Genomic DNA, 19,790 nt, shown 5'->3' with positions numbered 1-19,790 from the left:
CTTTAACCCTAATGTAAAACCCTAGTTTGTAACCCAAACCCTAATTTAAAACCCCTGTTTTAAAACCTAACCCTAATGTAAAACCCTAGTTTGAAACACTAACCCTAATGTAAAACCCTAGTTTGAAGTCCTAACCCTAATTTGAAACCCTAGTTTTAAACACTTACCCTAATGTAAAACCCTAGTTTGTAACCCTAACCCTAATGTAAAACCCTAGTTTGAAACCCAAACCCTAATTTGAAACCCTAGTTTGAAACCCTAACCCTAATGTAAAACCCTAGTTTGAAACCCTAACCCTAATTTTAAACCCCTGTTTTAAAACCCTAACCCTAATGTAAAACCCTTGTTTGAAACCCTAACCCTAATGTAAAACCCTAGTTTGAAAACCAAACCCTAATTTGAAACCCTAGTTTGAAACCCTAACCCTAATTTGAAACCCTAGTTTGAAAACCTAACCCTAATTTGAAACCCTAAATTGAAACCCTAACCCTAATTTGAAACCCTAGTTTGAAACCCTAACCCTAATGTAAAACCCTAGTTTGAAACCCTTACCCTAATTTAAAACCCCTGTATTAAACCCTAACCCTAATGTAAAAGCCTAGTTTGAAACCCTAACCCTAATGTAAAACCCTAGTTTGAAGTCCTAACCCTAATTTAAAAGCCTAGTTTGAAACCCTAAACCTAATGTTAAACCCTAGTTTGAAACCCTAACCCTAATTTGAAACCCTAGTTTGAAACAATAACCCTAATTTGAAACCCTAGTTTGAAACCCTAAACCTAATGTAAAACCCTAGTTTGAAACCCCAACCTAATTTGAAGCCCTAGTTTTAAACACTTACCCTAATGTAAAACCCTAGTTTGAAACCCTAACCCTAATTTAAAACCCCTGTATTAAACCCTAATGCTAATGTAAAAGCCTAGTTTGAAACCCTAACCCTAATGTAAAACCCTAGTTTGAAACCCTAACCCTAATTTTAACCCCGTTTTAAAACCCTAACCCTAATGTAAAACCCTTGTTTGAAACCCTAACCCTAATGTAAAACCCTAGTTTGAAAACCTAACCCTAATTTGAAACCCTAGTTTGAAACCCTAACCCTAATTTGAAACCCTAACCCTAATGTAAAACCCTAGTTTGAAACCCTAACCATAATTTAAAACCCCTGTATTAAACCCTAACCCTAATGTAAAAGCCTAGTTTGAAACCCTAACCCTAATGTAAAACCCTAGTTTGAAGTCCTAACCCTAATGTAAAAGCCTAGTTTGAAACCCTAAACCTAATGTTAAACCCTAGTTTGAAACCCGAACCCTAATTTGAAACCCTAGTTTGAAACCCTAACCCTAATGTAAAACCCTAGTTTGTAACCCTAACCCTAATGTAAAACCCTAGTTTGAAACCCTAACCCTAATGTTAAACCCTAGTTTGAAACACTAACCCTAATGTTAAACCCTAGTTTGAAACCCTAACCCTAATTTGAAACTCTAGTTTGAAAGCCTAACCCTAATTTGAAAAACCCTGTTTTAAACACTAATTCTAATGTAAAACCCTAATTTGAAAACCTAACCCTAATTTGAAATCCTAGTTTGAAACCCTAAACCTAATGTAAAACCTTAGTTTGAAACCCTAACCCTAATTTGAAACCCTGTTTGAAACCCTAACCCTAATATAAAACCCTTGTTTGAAACCTTAACCCTAATGTAAAACCCTAGTTTGAAACCCCAACCATAATTTGAAACCCTAGTTTTAAACCCTTACCCTAATGTAAAACCCTAGTTTGAAACCTAACCCTAATGTAAAACCCTAGTTTGTAATCCTAACCCTAATGTAAAACCCTAGTTTGAAACCCAAACCCTACTTTGAAACCCTAGTTTGAAACCCTAACCCTAATGTAAAACCCTAGTTTGAAACCCTAACCCTAATTTTAAACCCATGTATTGAAACCCTTACCCTAATATAAAACCCTAGTTTGAAACCCTAACCCTAATGTAAAACCCTAGTTTGAAGTCCTAACCCTAATTTAAAAGCCTAGTTTGAAACCCTAAACCTAATGTTAAACCCTAGTTTGAAACCCTAACCCTAATTTGAAACCCTAGTTTGAAACAATAACCCTAATTTGAAACCCTAGTTTGAAACCCTAACCCTAATGTAAAACCCTAGTTTGAAAACCTAACCCTAATATAAAACCCCTGTTTTAAACCCTTACACCAATGTAAAACCCTATTTTGAAACCCTAACCCTAGTGTAAAACCCTAGTTTGAAGTCCTAACCCTAATTTGAAACCCTAGTTTGAAACCCTAAACCTAATGTAAAACCCTAGTTTGAAACCCCAACCCTAATTTCAAACCCTAGTTTTAAACCCTAACCTTAATGTAAAACCCTAGTTTGAAACTTTAACCCTAATGTAAAACCCTAGTTTGTAACCCTAACCCTAATTTAAAACCCCTGTTTTAAAACCTAACCCTAATGTAAAACCCTAGTTTGTAACCCTAACCCTAATTTGAAACCCTAGTTTGAAACCCTAACCCTAATTTTAAACCCCTGTATTGAACCCCTTACCCTAATATAAAACCCTTGTTTGAAACCTTAACCCTAATGTAAAACCCTAGTTTGAAAACCTAACCCTAATTTGAAACCCTAGTTTGAAACCCTAACCCTAATGTAAAACCCTAGTTTGAAACCCTAACCCTAATGTTAAACCCTAGTTTGAAACACTAACCCTAATGTTAAACCCTAGTTTGAAACCCTAACCCTAATTTGAAACCCTAGTTTGAAAGCCTAACCCTAATTTGAAAAACCCTGTTTTAAACACTAACCCTAATGTAAAACCCTAATTTGAAAACCTAACCCTAATTTGAAACCCTAGTTTGAAACCCTAACCCTAATTTGAACCCCTAGTTTGAAACCCTAGCCCTAATGTAAAACCTTAGTTTGAAACCCTAACCCTAATTTGAAACCCTGTTTGAAACCCTAACCCTAATGTAAAACCCTAGTTTGAAGTCCTAACCCTAATTTAAAAGCCCAGTTTGAAACCCTAAACCTAATGTAAAACCCTAGTTTGAAACCTCAACCCTAATTTTAAACCCTAGTTTTAAACCCTTACCCTAATGTAAAACCCTTGTTTGAAACCCTAACCCTAGAGTAAAACCCTAGTTTGAAACCCCAACCCTAATTTTAAACCCCTGTATTGAAACCCTTACCCTAATATAAAACCCTTGTTTGAAACCTTAACCCTAATGTAAAACCCTAGTTTGAAACCCTAACCCTAATTTGAAACCCTAGTTTGAAACCCTAACCCTAATGTAAAACCCTAGTTTGAAACCCTAAGCCTAATTTCAAACCCCTGTTTTAAAACCCTAACCCTAATGTAAAACCCTTGTTTGAAACCCTAACCCTAATGTAAAACCCTAGTTTGAAAACCTAACCCTAATTTGAAACCCTAGTTTTAAACCCTTACCCTAATGTAAAACCCTAGTTTGAAACCTAACCCTAATGTATAACCCTAGTTTGAAACCCTAACCCTAATGTTAAACCCTAGTTTGAAACACTAACCCTAATGTTAAACCCTAGTTTGAAACCCTAACCCTAATTTGAACTTCTATTTTGAAAGCCTAACCCTAATTTGAAAAACCCTGTTTTAAACACTAACCCTAATTTGAAACCGTTTGAAACCCTAAACCTAATGTAAAACCCTAGTTTGAAACTCCAACCCTAATTTGAAACCCTTGTTTGAAACCTTACCCTAATTTGAAACCCTAGTTTGAAACCCTAACCCTAATTTGAAACCCTAGTTTGAAACCCTAACCCTAATGTAAAACCCTAGTTTGAAAACCTAACCCTAATATAAAACCCTTGTTTTAAACCCTTACACTAATGTAAAACCCTAGTTTGAAACCCTAACCCTAATGTAAAACCCTAGTTTGAAGTGCTAACCTTAATTTGAAACCCTAGTTTGAAACCCTAAACCTAATGTAAAACCCTAGTTTGAAACCCCAACCCTAATTTCAAACCCTAGTTTTAAACCCTAACCTTAATGTAAAACCCTAGTTTGAAACTTTAACCCTAATGTAAAACCCTAGTTTGTAACCCTAACCCTAATTTAAAACCCCTGTTTTAAAACCTAACCCTAATGTAAAACCCTAGTTTGAAACACTAACCCTAATGTAAAACCCTAGTTTGAAGTCCTAACCCTAATTTGAAACCCTAGTTTTAAACACTTACCCTAATGTAAAACCCTAGTTTGTAACCCTAACCCTAATGTAAAACCCTAGTTTGAAACCCAAACCCTAATTTGAAACCCTAGTTTGAAACCCTAACCCTAATGTAAAACCCTAGTTTGAAACCCTAACCCTAATTTTAAACCCCTGTTTTAAAACCCTAACCCTAATGTAAAACCCTTGTTTGAAACCCTAACCCTAATGTAAAACCCTAGTTTGAAAACCAAACCCTAATTTGAAACCCTAGTTTGAAACCCTAACCCTAATTTGAAACCCTAGTTTGAAAACCTAACCCTAATTTGAAACCCTAAATTGAAACCCTAACCCTAATTTGAAACCCTAGTTTGAAACCCTAACCCTAATGTAAAACCCTAGTTTGAAACCCTAACCCTAATTTAAAACCCCTGTATTAAACCCTAACCCTAATGTAAAAGCCTAGTTTGAAACCCTAACCCTAATGTAAAACCCTAGTTTGAAGTCCTAACCCTAATTTAAAAGCCTAGTTTGAAACCCTAAACCTAATGTTAAACCCTAGTTTGAAACCCTAACCCTAATTTGAAACCCTAGTTTGAAACAATAACCCTAATTTGAAACCCTAGTTTGAAACCCTAACCCTAATGTAAAACCCTAGTTTGAAAACCTAACCCTAATATAAAACCCCTGTTTTAAACCCATACACTAATGTAAAACCCTATTTTGAAACCCTAACCCTAATGTAAAACCCTAGTTTGAAGTCCTAACCCTAATTTGAAACCCTAGTTTGAAACCCTAAACCTAATGTAAAACCCTAGTTTGAAACCCCAACCCTAATTTCAAACCCTAGTTTTAAACCCTAACCTTAATGTAAAACCCTAGTTTGAAACTTTAACCCTAATGTAAAACCCTAGTTTGTAACCCTAACCCTAATTTAAAACCCCTGTTTTAAAACCTAACCCTAATGTAAAACCCTAGTTTGAAACACTAACCCTAATGTAAAACCCTAGTTTGAAGTCCTAACCCTAATTTGAAACCCTAGTTTGAAACCCTAAACCTAATGTAAAACCCTAGTTTGAAACCCCAACCTAATTTGAAGCCCTAGTTTTAAACACTTACCCTAATGTAAAACCCTAGTTTGAAACCCTAACCCTAATTTAAAACCCCTGTATTAAACCCTAACGCTAATGTAAAAGCCTAGTTTGAAACCCTAACCCTAATGTAAAACCCTAGTTTGAAACCCTAACCCTAATTTTAAACCCCTGTTTTAAAACCCTAACCCTAATGTAAAACCCTTGTTTGAAACCCTAACCCTAATGTAAAACCCTAGTTTGAAAACCTAACCCTAATTTGAAACCCTAGTTTGAAACCCTAACCCTAATTTGAAACCCTAGTTTGAAACCCTAACCCTAATGTAAAACCCTAGTTTGAAACCCTAACCCTAATTTAAAACCCCTGTATTAAACCCTAACCCTAATGTAAAACCCTAGTTTGAAACCCTAACCCTAATGTAAAACCCTAGTTTGAAGTCCTAACCCTAATTTGAAAGCCTAGTTTGAAACCCTAAACCTAATGTTAAACCCTAGTTTGAAACCCTAACCCTAATTTGAAACCCTAGTTTGAAACCCTAACCCTAATGTAAAACCCTAGTTTGTAACCCTAACCCTAATGTAAAACCCTAGTTTGAAACCCTAACCCTAATGTTAAACCCTAGTTTGAAACACTAACCCTAATGTTAAACCCTAGTTTGAAACCCTAACCCTAATTTGAAACTCTAGTTTGAAAGCCTAACCCTAATTTGAAAAACCCTGTTTTAAACACTAACCCTAATGTAAAACCCTAATTTGAAAACCTAACCCTAATTTGAAATCCTAGTTTGAAACCCTAAACCTAATTTGAAACCCTAGTTTGAAACCCTAACCCTAATGTAAAACCTTAGTTTGAAACCCTAACCCTAATTTGAAACCCTGTTTGAAACCCTAACCCTAATTTGAAACCCGAATTTGAAACCCCAACCCTAATTTGAAACCCTAAACCTAATGTAAAACCCTAGTTTGAAACTCCAACCCTAATTTGAAACCCTTGTTTGAAACCTTACCCTAATTTGAAACCCTAGTTTGAAACCCTAACCCTAATTTGAAACCCTAGTTTGAAACCCTAACCCTAATGTAAAACCCTAGTTTGAAACCCTAACCCTAATTTAAAACCCCTGTATTAAACCCTAACCCTAATGTAAAAGCCTAGTTTGAAACCCTAACCCTAATGTAAAACCCTAGTTTGAAGTCCTAACCCTAATTTAAAAGCCTAGTTTGAAACCCAAACCCTACTTTGAAACCCTAGTATGAAACCTTAAACCTAATGTAAAACCCTTGTTTAAAACCTTAACCCTAATGTAAAACCCTAGTGTGAAACCCTAACCCTAATTTTTAACCTCTGTATTGAAACCCTTACCCTAATATAAAACCCTTGTTTGAAACCTTAACCCTAATGTAAAACCCTAGTTTGAAACCCCAACCATAATTTGAAACCCTAGTTTTAAACCCTTACCCTAATGTAAAACCCTAGTTTGAAACCTAACCCTAATGTAAAACCCTAGTTTGTAATCCTAACCCTAATGTAAAACCCTAGTTTGAAACCCAAACTCTACTTTGAAACCCTAGTTTAAAACCAAACACTAATGTAAAACCCTAGTTTGAAACCCCAACCTTAATTTCAAACCCTTGTTTGAAACCTTACCCTAATTTGAAACCCTGGTTTGAAACCCTAACCCTAATTTGAAACCCTAGTTTGAAAGCCTAACCCTAATTTGAAAAACCCTGTTTTAAACACTAACCCTAATGTAAAACCCTAATTTGAAAACCTAACCCTAATTTGAAACCCTAGTTTGAAACCCTAACCCTAATTTAAACCCCTAGTTTGAAACCCTAACCCTAATGTAAAACCTTAGTTTGAAACCCTAACCCTAATTTGAAACCCTGTTTGAAACCCTAACCCTAATTTGAAACCCAAATTTGAAACCCTAACCCTAATTTGAAACCCTAAACCTAATGTAAAACCCTAGTTTGAAACTCCAATCCTAATTTGAAACCCTTGTTTGAAACCTTACCCTAATTTGAAACCCTAGTTTGAAACCCTAACCCTAATTTGAAACCTTAGTTTGAAACCCTAACCCTAATTTGAAACCCTAGTTTGAAACCCTAACCGTAATGTAAAACCCTAGTTTGAAACCCTAACCCTAATGTTAAACCCTAGTTTGAAACACTAACCCTAATGTTAAACCCTAGTTTGAAACCCTAACCCTAATTTGAAACCCTAGTTTGAAACCCTAACCCTAATGTAAAACCCTAGTTTGAAACCCTAACCCTAATGTAAAACCCTAGTTTGTAACCCTAACCCTAATGTAAAACCCTAGTTTGAAACCCTAACCCTAATTTTAAACCCTAGTTTGAAACACTAACCCTAATGTTAAACCCTAGTTTGAAACCCTAACCCTAATTTGAAACCCTAGTTTGAAAGCCTAACCCTAATTTGAAAAACCCTGTTTTAAACACTAACCCTAATGTAAAACCCTAGTTTGAAACCCCAACCCTAATTTCAAACCCTAGTTTTAAACCCTAACCTTAATGTAAAACCCTAGTTTGAATTTTTAACCCTAATGTAAAACCCTAGTTTGTAACCCTAACGCTAATTTAAAACCCCTGTTTTAAAACCTAACCCTAATGTAAAACCCTAGTTTGAAACACTAACCCTAATGTAAAACCCTAGTTTGAAGTCCTAACCCTAATTTGAAACCTGTTTGAAACCCTAAACCTAATGTAAAACCCTAGTTTGAAACCCTAACCCTAATTTTAAACCCCTTGTTTGAAACCCTAACCCCAATGTAAAACCCTAGTTTGAAACCCTAACCCTAATTTGAAACCCTAACCCTAATTTGAAACCCTAGTTTGAAACCCTAACCCTAATGTAAAACCCTAGTTTGAAACCCCTAACCCTAATTTAAAACCCCTGTATTAAACCCTAACCCTAATGTAAAAGCCTAGTTTGAAACCCTAACCCTAATGTAAAACCCTTGTTTGAAACCCTAACCCTAATTTTAAACCCCTGTTTTAAAACCCTAACTCTAATGTAAAACCCTTGTTTGAAACCCTAACCCTAATGTAAAACCCTAGTTTGAAAACCTAACCCAAATTTGAAGCACTAGTTTGAAACCCTAACCCTAATTTAAAACCCTAGTTTGAAACCCTAACCCTAATGTTAAACCCTAGTTTGAAACCCCAACCCTAATGTAAAACCCTTGTTTGAAACCCTAACCCTAATGTAAAACCCTAGTTTGAAAACCTAACCCTAATTTGAAACCCTAGTTTGAAACCCTAACCCTAATTTAAAACCCTAGTTTGAAACCCTACCCCTAATGTAAAACCCTAATTTGAAACCCTAACCCTAATTTAAAACCCCTGTATTAAACCCTAACCCTAATGTAAAAGCCTAGTTTGAAACCCAAACCCTACTTTGAAACCCTAGTTTGAAACCCTAACCCTAATGTAAAATCCTAGTTTGTAATCCTAACCCTAATGTAAAACCCTAGTTTGAAACCCAAACCCTACTTTGAAACCCTAGTTTGAAACCCTAACCCTAATGTAAAACCCTAGTTTAAAACCCTAACCCTAATTTTAAACCCCTGTATTGAAACCCTTACCCTAATATAAAACCCTTGTTTGAAACCTTAACCCTAATGTAAAACCCTAGTTTGAAACCCTAACCCTAATTTGAAACCCTAGTTTGAAACCCTAACCCTAAAGTAAAACCCTAGTTTGAAACCCTAACCCTAATGTTAAACCCTAGTTTGAAACACTAACCCTAATGTTAAACCCTAGTTTGAAACACTAACCCTAATTTGAAACCCTAGTTTGAAACCCTAACCCTAATGTAAAACCCTAGTTTGAAACCCTAACCCTAATGTAAAACCCTAGTTTGTAACCCTAACCCTAATGTAAAACCCTAGTTTGAAACCCTAACCCTAATTTTAAACCCTAGTTTGAAACACTAACCCTAATGTTAAACCCTAGTTTGAAACCCTAACCCTAATTTGAAACCCTAGTTTGAAACACTAACCCTAATTTGAAAAACCCTGTTTTAAACACTAACCCTAATGTAAAACCCTAATTTGAAAACCTAACCCTATCGTAATACCCTAGTTTGTAACCCTAACCCTAATGTAAAACCCTAGTTTGAAACTCTAACCCTAAAGTTAAACCCTAGTTTGAAAGCCTAACCCTAAATCGAAAAACCCTGTTTTAAACACTAACCCTAATGTAAAACCCTAATTTGAAAACCTAACCCTAATTTGAAACCCTAGTTTGAAACCCTAACCCTAATTTGAACCCCTAGTTTGAAACCCTAACCCTAATGTAAAACCTTAGTTTGAAACCCTAACCCTAATTTGAAACCCTGTTTTAAACCCAAACCCTAATTTGAAACCCGAATTTGAAACCCTAACCCTAATTTGAAACCCTTAACTTAATGTAAAACCCTAGTTTGAAACTCCAACCCTAATTTGAAACCCTTGTTTGAAACCTTACCCTAATTTGAAACCCTACTTTGAAACCCTAACCCTAATTTGAACCCCTAGTTTGAAACCCTATCCCTAATGTAAAACCTTAGCTTGAAACCCTAACCCTAATTTGAAACACTGTTTGAAACCCTAACCCTAATTTGAAACCCTTGTTTGAAACCTTACCCTAATTTGAAACCCTAGTTTGAAACACTAACCCTAATTTGAAACCCTAGTTTGAAACCCTAACCCTAATGTAAAACCCTAGTTTGAAACCCTAACCCTAATTTAAAACCCCTGTATTAAACCCTAACCCTAAAGTAAAAGCCTAGTTTGAAACCCTAACCCTAATGTAAAACACTAGTTTGAAGTCCTAACCCTAATTTAAAAGCCTAGTTTGAAACCCTAAACCTAATGTAAAACCCTAGTTTGAAACCCCAACCCTAATTTGAAACCCTAGTTTTAAACCCTTACCCTAATGTAAAACCCTAGTTTGAAACCTAACCCTAATGTAAAACCCTAGTTTGTAATCCTAACCCTAATTTAAAACCCCTGTTTTAAAACCTAACCCTAATTTGAAACCCAAATTTGAAACCCTAACCCTAATTTGAAACCCTAAACCTAATGTAAAACCCTAGTTTGAAACTCCAACCCTAATTTGAAACCCTTGTTTGAAACCTTACCCTAATTTGAAACCCTAGTTTGAAACCCTAACCCTAATTTGAAACCCTAGTTTGAAACCTTAACCCTAATGTAAAACCCTAGTTTGAAACCCTAACCCTAATTTTAAACCCCTGTATTGAAACCCTTACCCTAATATAAAACCCTTGTTTGAAACCTTAACCCTAATGTAAAACCCTAGTTTGAAACCCAAACCCTAATTTGAAACCCTAGTTTGAAACCCTAACCCTAATGTAAAACCCTAGTTTGAAACCCTAACCCTAATTTCAAACCCCTGTTTTAAAACCCTAACCCTAATGTAAAACCCTTGTTTGAAACCCTAACCCTAATGTAAAACCCTAGTTTGAAAACCTAACCCTAATTTGAAACCCTAGTTTGAAACCCTAACCCTAATTTAAAACCCTAGTTTGAAACCCTAACCCTAATGTAAAACCCTAGTTTGAAACCCTAACCCTAATTTAAAACCCCTGTATTAAACCATAACCCTAATGTAAAAGCCTAGTTTGAAACCCTAACCCTATTGTAAAACCCTAGTTTGAAGTCCTAACCCTAATTTAAAAGCCTAGTTTGAAACCCTAAACCTAATGTAAAACCCTAGTTTGAAACCCCAACCCTAATTTTAAATCCTAGTTTTAAACCCTTACCCTAATGTAAAACCCTAGTTTGAAACCTAACCCTAATGTAAAACCCTAGTTTGTAATCCTAACCCTGATGTAAAACCCTAGTTTGAAACCCAAACCCTACTTTGAAACCCTACTTTGAAACCCTACTTTGAAACCCTAACCCTAATGTAAAACCCTAGTTTGAAACCCTAACCCTAATTTTAAACCCATGTATTGAAACCCTTACCCTAATATAAAACCCTTGTTTGAAACCTTAACCCTAATGTAAAACCCTAGTTTGAAACACTAACCCTAATGTAAAACCCTAGTTTGTAACCCTAACCCTAATATAAAACCCTAGTTTGAAACCCAAACCCTAATTTGAAACCCTAGTTTGAAACCCTAACCCTAATGTAAAACCCTAGTTTGAAACCCTAACCCTAATTTTAAACCCCTTGTTTGAAACCCTAACCCTAATGTAAAACCCTAGTTTGAAAACCTAACCCTAATTTGAAACCCTAACCCTAATTTGAAACCCTAGTTTGAAACCCTAACCCTAATGTATAACCCTAGTTTGAAACCCTAACCCTAATTTAAAACCACTGTATTAAACCCTAACCCTAATGTAAAAGCCTAGTTTGAAACCCTAACCCTAATGTAAAACCCTAGTTTGAAACCCTAACCCTAATTTTAAACCCCTGTTTTAAAACCCTAACCCTAATGTAAAACCCTTGTTTGAAACCCTAACCCTAATGTAAAACCCTAGTTTGAAAACCTAACCCTAATTTGAAACCCTAGTTTGAAACCCTAACCCTAATTTAAAACCCTAGTTTGAAACCCTAACCCTAATGTAAAACCCCTGTATTAAACCCTAACCCTAATGTAAAAGCCTAGTTTGAAACCCTAACCCTAATGTAAAACCCTAGTTTGAAGTCCTAACCCTATTTTAAAATCCTAGTTTGAAACCCTAAACCTAATGTAAAACCCTAGTTTGAAACCCCAACCCTAATTTGAAACCCTAGTTTTAAACCCTTACCCTAATGTAAAACCCTAGTTTGAAACCTAACCCTAATGTAAAATCCTAGTTTGTAATCCTAACCCTAATGTAAAACCCTAGTTTGAAACCCAAACCCTACTTTGAAACCCTAGTTTGAAACCCTAACCCTAATGTAAAACCCTAGTTTGAAACCCTAACCCTAATTTTAAACCCCTGTATTGAAACCCTAACCCTAATGTAAAAGCCTAGTTTGAAACCCTAACCCTAATGTAAAACCCTAGTTTGAAGTCCTAACCCTATTTTAAAATCCTAGTTTGAAACCCTAAACCTATTGTAAAACCCTAGTTTTGAAACCCCAACCCTAATTTGAAACCCTAGTTTTAAACCCTTACCCTAATGTAAAACCCTAGTTTGAAACCTAACCCTAATGTAAAACCCTAGTTTGTAATCCTAACCCTAATGTAAAACCCTAGTTTGAAACCCAAACCCTACTTTGAAACCCTAGTTTGAAACCCTAACCCTAATTTAAAACCCTGTTTGAAAACCTAACCCTAATTTGAAACCCTGTTTGAAACCCTAACCCTAATTTGAAACCCGAATTTGAAACCCTAACCCTAATTTGAAACCCTAAACCTAATGTAAAACCCTAGTTTGAAACCTAACCCTAATGTAAAACCCTAGTTTGAAACCTAACCCTAATGTAAAACCCTAGTTTGTAATCCTAACCCTAATATAAAACCCTATTTTGAAACCCAAACCCCTTCTTTGAAACCCTAACCCTAATTTGAAACCCTGTTTGAAACCCTAACCCTAATGTAAAACCCTAGTTTGAAACCCTAACCCTAATTTAAAACCACTGTATTAAACCCTAACCCTAATGTAAAAGCCTAGTTTGAAACCCTAACCCTAATGTAAAACCCTAGTTTGAAAACCTAACCCTAATTTGAAACCCTAGTTTGAAACCCTAACCCTAATTTAAAACCCTAGTTTGAAACCCTAACCCTAATGTAAAACCCTAGTTTGAAACCCTAACCCTAATTTAAAACCCCTGTATTAAACCCTAACCCTAATGTAAAAGCCTAGTTTGAAACCCTAACCCTAATGTAAAACACTAGTTTGAAGTCCTAACCCTAATTTAAAAGCCTAGTTTGAAACCCTAAACCTAATGTAAAACCCTAGTTTGAAACCCCAACCCTAATTTGAAACCCTAGTTTTAAACCCTTACCCTAATATAAAACCCTTGTTTGAAACCTTAACCCTAATGTAAAACCCTAGTTTGAAACACTAACCCTAATGTAAAACCCTAGTTTGAAGTCCTAACCCTAATTTGAAACCCTAGTTTGAAACCCCAACCTAATTTGAAACCCTAGTTTTAAACACTTACCCTAATGTAAAACCCTAGTTTGAAACCCTAATCCTTATGTAAAACCCTAGTTTGTAACCCTAACCCTAATGTAAAACCCTAGTTTGAAATCCTAACCCTAATGTTAAACCCTAGTTAGAAACACTAACCCTAATGTAAAACCCTAATTTGAAAACCTAACCCTAATTTGAAACCCTAGTTTGAAACCCTAACCCTAATTTGAACCCCTAGTTTGAAACCCTAACCCTAATGTAAAACCTTAGTTTGAAACCCTAACCCTAATTTGAAACCCTGTTTGAAACCCTAACCCTAATTTGAAACCCAAATTTGAAACCCTAACCCTAATTTGAAACCCTAAACCTAATGTAAAACCCTAGTTTGAAACTCCAACCCTAATTTGAAACCCTTGTTTGAAACCTTACCCTAATTTGAAACCCTAGTTTGAAACCCTAACCCTAATTTGAAACCCTAGTTTGAAACCTTAACCCTAATGTAAAACCCTAGTTTGAAACCCTAACCCTAATTTTAAACCCCTGTATTGAAACCCTTACCCTAATATAAAACCCTTGTTTGAAACCTTAACCCTAATGTAAAACCCTAGTTTGAAACCCAAACCCTAATTTGAAACCCTAGTTTGAAACCCTAACCCTAATGTAAAACCCTAGTTTGAAACCCTAACCCTAATTTCAAACCCCTGTTTTAAAACCCTAACCCTAATGTAAAACCCTTGTTTGAAACCCTAACCCTAATGTAAAACCCTAGTTTGAAAACCTAACCCTAATTTGAAACCCTAGTTTGAAACCCTAACCCTAATTTAAAACCCTAGTTTGAAACCCTAACCCTAATGTAAAACCCTAGTTTGAAACCCTAACCCTAATTTAAAACCCCTGTATTAAACCATAACCCTAATGTAAAAGCCTAGTTTGAAACCCTAACCCTATTGTAAAACCCTAGTTTGAAGTCCTAACCCTAATTTAAAAGCCTAGTTTGAAACCCTAACCCTAATGTAAAACCCTAGTTTGAAGTCCTAACCCTATTTTAAAATCCTAGTTTGAAACCCTAAACCTAATGTAAAACCCTAGTTTGAAACCCCAACCCTAATTTGAAACCCTAGTTTTAAACCCTTACCCTAATGTAAAACCCTAGTTTTAAACCTAACCCTAATGTAAAATCCTAGTTTGTAATCCTAACCCTAATGTAAAACCCTAGTTTGAAACACTAACCCTAATGTTAAACCTGAGTTTGAAACCCTAACCCTAATTTGAAACCCTAGTTTGAAACCCTAACCCTAATGTAAAACCCTAGTTTGAAACCCTAACCCTAATAAAATACCCTAGTTTGTAACCCTAACCCTGATGTAAAACCTTAGTTTGAAAGCCTAACCCTAAATCGAAAAACCCTGTTTTAAACACAAACCCTAATGTAAAACCCTAATTTGAAAACCTAACCCTAATTTGAAACCCTAGTTTGAAACCCTAACCCTAATTTGAACCCCTAGTTTGAAACCCTAACCCTAATGTAAAACCTTAGTTTGAAACCCTAACCCTAGTTTGAAACCCTGTTTTAAACCCTAACCCTAATTTGAAACCCGAATTTGAAACCCTAACCCTAATTTGAAACCCTAAACCTAATGTAAAACCCTAGTTTGAAACTCCAACCCTAATTTGAAACCCTTGTTTGAAACCTTACCCTAATTTGAAACCCTAGTTTGAAACCCTAACCCTAATTTGAACCCCTAGTTTGAAACCCTATCCCTAATGTAAAACCTTAGTTTGAAACCCTAACCCTAATTTGAAACCCTGTTTGAAACCCTAACCCTAATTTGAAACCCGAATTTGAAACCCTAACCATAATTTGAAACCCTAAACCTAATGTAAAACCCTAGTTTGAAACTCCAACCCTAATTTAAAACCCTTGTTTGAAATCTTACCCTAATTTGAAACCCTAGTTTGAAACTCTCACCCTAATTTGAAACCCTAGTTTGAAACCCTAACCCTAATTTAAAACCCCTGTATTAAACCCTAACCCTAAAGTAAAAGCCTAGTTTGAATCCCTAACCCTAATGTAAAACACTAGTTTGAAGTCCTAACCCTAATTTAAAAGCCTTGTTTGAAACCCTAAACCTAATGTAAAACCCTAGTTTTAAACCCTTACCCTAATGTAAAACCCTAGTTTGAAACCTAACCCTAATGTAAAACCCTAGTTTGTAATCCTAAACCTAATGTAAAACCCTAGTTTGTAACCCTAACCCTAATGTAAAACCCTAGTTTGAAACCCTAACCCTAATGTTAAACCCTAGTTTGAAACACTAGCCCCAATGTTTAACCCTAGTTTGAAACCCTAACCCTAATTTGAAACCCTAGTTTGAAAGCCTAACCCTAATTTGAAAAACCCTGTTTTAAACACTAACCCTAATGTAAAACCCTAATTTGAAAACCTAACCCTAATTTGAAACCCTAGTTTGAAACACTAACCCTAATTTGAACCCCTAGTTTGAAACCCTAACCCTAATGTAAAACCTTAGTTTGAAACCCTAACCCTAATTTGAAACCCTAACCCTAATTTGAAACCCGAATTTGAAACCCTAACCCTAATTTGAAACCCTAACCCTAATGTAAAACCCTAGTTTGTAACCCGAACCCTAATGTAAAACCCTAGTTTGACACCCTAACCCTAATATTAAACCCTAGTTTGAAACGATAACCCTAATGTTAAACCCTAGTTTGAAACCCTAACCCTAATTTGAAACCCTAGTTTGAAACCCTAACCCTAATTTGAACCCCTAGTTTGAAACCCTAACCCTAATGTAAAACCTTAGTTTGGAACCCTAACCCTAAATTTAAACCCTGTTTGAAACCTTAACCCTAATTTGAAACCCTAACCCTAGTTTGAAACCCTAAACCTAATGTAAAACCCTAGTTTGAAACTCCAACCCTAATTTGAAACCCTTGTTTGAAACCTTACCCTAATTTGAAACCCTAGTTTGAAACCCTAACCCTAATTTTAAACCCTAGTTTGAAACCCTAACCCTAATGTAAAACCCTAGTTTGAAACCCTAACCCTAATATAAAACCCCTGTTTTAAACCCTAACACTAATATAAAACCCTAGTTTGAAACCCTAACCCTAATGTAAAACCCTAGTTTGAAGTCCTAACCCTAATTTGAAACCCTAGTTTGAAACCCTAAACCTTATGTAAAACCCTAGTTTGAAACCCTAGTTTTAAACCCTTACCCTAATGTAAAACCCTAGTTTGAAACCTAACCCTAATGTAATACCCTAGTTTGTAATCCTAACCCTAATGTAAAACCCTAGTTTGAAACCCAAACTCTACTTTGAAACCCTAGTTTGAAACCTTAAACCTAATGTAAAACCCTTGTTTGAAACCTTAACCCTAATTTGAAACCCTAACCCTAGTTTGAAACCCTAAACCTAATGTAAAACCCTAGTTTGAAACTCCAACCCTAATTTGAAACCCTTGTTTGAAACCTTACCCTAATTTGAAACCCTAGTTTGAAACCCTAACCCTAATTTTAAACCCTAGTTTGAAACCCTAACCCTAATGTAAAACCCTAGTTTGAAACCCTAACCCTAATATAAAACCCCTGTTTTAAACCCTAACACTAATATAAAACCCTAGTTTGAAACCCTAACCCTAATGTAAAACCCTAGTTTGAAGTCCTAACCCTAATTTGAAACCCTAGTTTGAAACCCTAAACCTTATGTAAAACCCTAGTTTGAAACCCTAGTTTTAAACCCTTACCCTAATGTAAAACCCTAGTTTGAAACCTAACCCTAATGTAAAACCCTAGTTTGTAATCCTAACCCTAATGTAAAACCCTAGTTTGAAACCCAAACCCTAATTTGAAACCCTAGTTTGAAACCCTAACCCTAATGTAAAACCCTAGTTTGAAACCCTAACCCTAATTTCAAACCCCTGTTTTAAAACCCTAACCCTAATGTAAAACCCTTGTTTGAAACCCTAACCCTAATGTAAAACCCTAGTTTGAAAACCTAACCCTAATTTGAAACCCTAGTTTGAAACCCTAACCCTAATTTAAAACCCTAGTTTGAAACCCTAACCCTAATGTAAAACCCTAGTTTGAAACCCTAACCCTAATTTAAAACCCCTGTATTAAACCATAACCCTAATGTAAAAGCCTAGTTTGAAACCCTAACCCTATTGTAAAACCCTAGTTTGAAGTCCTAACCCTAATTTAAAAGCCTAGTTTGAAACCCTAACCCTAATGTAAAACCCTAGTTTGAAGTCCTAACCCTATTTTAAAATCCTAGTTTGAAACCCTAAACCTAATGTAAAACCCTAGTTTGAAACCCCAACCCTAATTTGAAACCCTAGTTTTAAACCCTTACCCTAATGTAAAACCCTAGTTTTAAACCTAACCCTAATGTAAAATCCTAGTTTGTAATCCTAACCCTAATGTAAAACCCTAGTTTGAAACACTAACCCTAATGTTAAACCTGAGTTTGAAACCCTAACCCTAATTTGAAACCCTAGTTTGAAACCCTAACCCTAATGTAAAACCCTAGTTTGAAACCCTAACCCTAATAAAATACCCTAGTTTGTAACCCTAACCCTGATGTAAAACCTTAGTTTGAAAGCCTAACCCTAAATCGAAAAACCCTGTTTTAAACACAAACCCTAATGTAAAACCCTAATTTGAAAACCTAACCCTAATTTGAAACCCTAGTTTGAAACCCTAACCCTAATTTGAACCCCTAGTTTGAAACCCTAACCCTAATGTAAAACCTTAGTTTGAAACCCTAACCCTAGTTTGAAACCCTGTTTTAAACCCTAACCCTAATTTGAAACCCGAATTTGAAACCCTAACCCTAATTTGAAACCCTAAACCTAATGTAAAACCCTAGTTTGAAACTCCAACCCTAATTTGAAACCCTTGTTTGAAACCTTACCCTAATTTGAAACCCTAGTTTGAAACCCTAACCCTAATTTGAACCCCTAGTTTGAAACCCTATCCCTAATGTAAAACCTTAGTTTGAAACCCTAACCCTAATTTGAAACCCTGTTTGAAACCCTAACCCTAATTTGAAACCCGAATTTGAAACCCTAACCATAATTTGAAACCCTAAACCTAATGTAAAACCCTAGTTTGAAACTCCAACCCTAATTTAAAACCCTTGTTTGAAATCTTACCCTAATTTGAAACCCTAGTTTGAAACTCTCACCCTAATTTGAAACCCTAGTTTGAAACCCTAACCCTAATTTAAAACCCCTGTATTAAACCCTAACCCTAAAGTAAAAGCCTAGTTTGAATCCCTAACCCTAATGTAAAACACTAGTTTGAAGTCCTAACCCTAATTTAAAAGCCTTGTTTGAAACCCTAAACCTAATGTAAAACCCTAGTTTTAAACCCTTACCCTAATGTAAAACCCTAGTTTGAAACCTAACCCTAATGTAAAACCCTAGTTTGTAATCCTAAACCTAATGTAAAACCCTAGTTTGTAACCCTAACCCTAATGTAAAACCCTAGTTTGAAACCCTAACCCTAATGTTAAACCCTAGTTTGAAACACTAGCCCCAATGTTTAACCCTAGTTTGAAACCCTAACCCTAATTTGAAACCCTAGTTTGAAAGCCTAACCCTAATTTGAAAAACCCTGTTTTAAACACTAACCCTAATGTAAAACCCTAATTTGAAAACCTAACCCTAATTTGAAACCCTAGTTTGAAACACTAACCCTAATTTGAACCCCTAGTTTGAAACCCTAACCCTAATGTAAAACCTTAGTTTGAAACCCTAACCCTAATTTGAAACCCTAACCCTAATTTGAAACCCGAATTTGAAACCCTAACCCTAATTTGAAACCCTAACCCTAATGTAAAACCCTAGTTTGTAACCCGAACCCTAATGTAAAACCCTAGTTTGATACCCTAACCCTAATATTAAACCCTAGTTTGAAACGATAACCCTAATGTTAAACCCTAGTTTGAAACCCTAACCCTAATTTGAAACCCTAGTTTGAAACCCTAACCCTAATTTGAACCCCTAGTTTGAAACCCTAACCCTAATGTAAAACCTTAGTTTGGAACCCTAACCCTAAATTTAAACCCTGTTTGAAACCTTAACCCTAATTTGAAACCCTAACCCTAGTTTGAAACCCTAAACCTAATGTAAAACCCTAGTTTGAAACTCCAACCCTAATTTGAAACCCTTGTTTGAAACCTTACCCTAATTTGAAACCCTAGTTTGAAACCCTAACCCTAATTTTAAACCCTAGTTTGAAACCCTAACCCTAATGTAAAACCCTAGTTTGAAACCCTAACCCTAATATAAAACCCCTGTTTTAAACCCTAACACTAATATAAAACCCTAGTTTGAAACCCTAACCCTAATGTAAAACCCTAGTTTGAAGTCCTAACCCTAATTTGAAAC

Source organism: Vanacampus margaritifer, chromosome 5 (assembly GCF_051991255.1).
Source record: "Vanacampus margaritifer isolate UIUO_Vmar chromosome 5, RoL_Vmar_1.0, whole genome shotgun sequence".
Classification (NCBI taxonomy): domain Eukaryota; kingdom Metazoa; phylum Chordata; class Actinopteri; order Syngnathiformes; family Syngnathidae; genus Vanacampus; species Vanacampus margaritifer.
Note: the sequence above shows the minus strand (reverse complement) of the source record.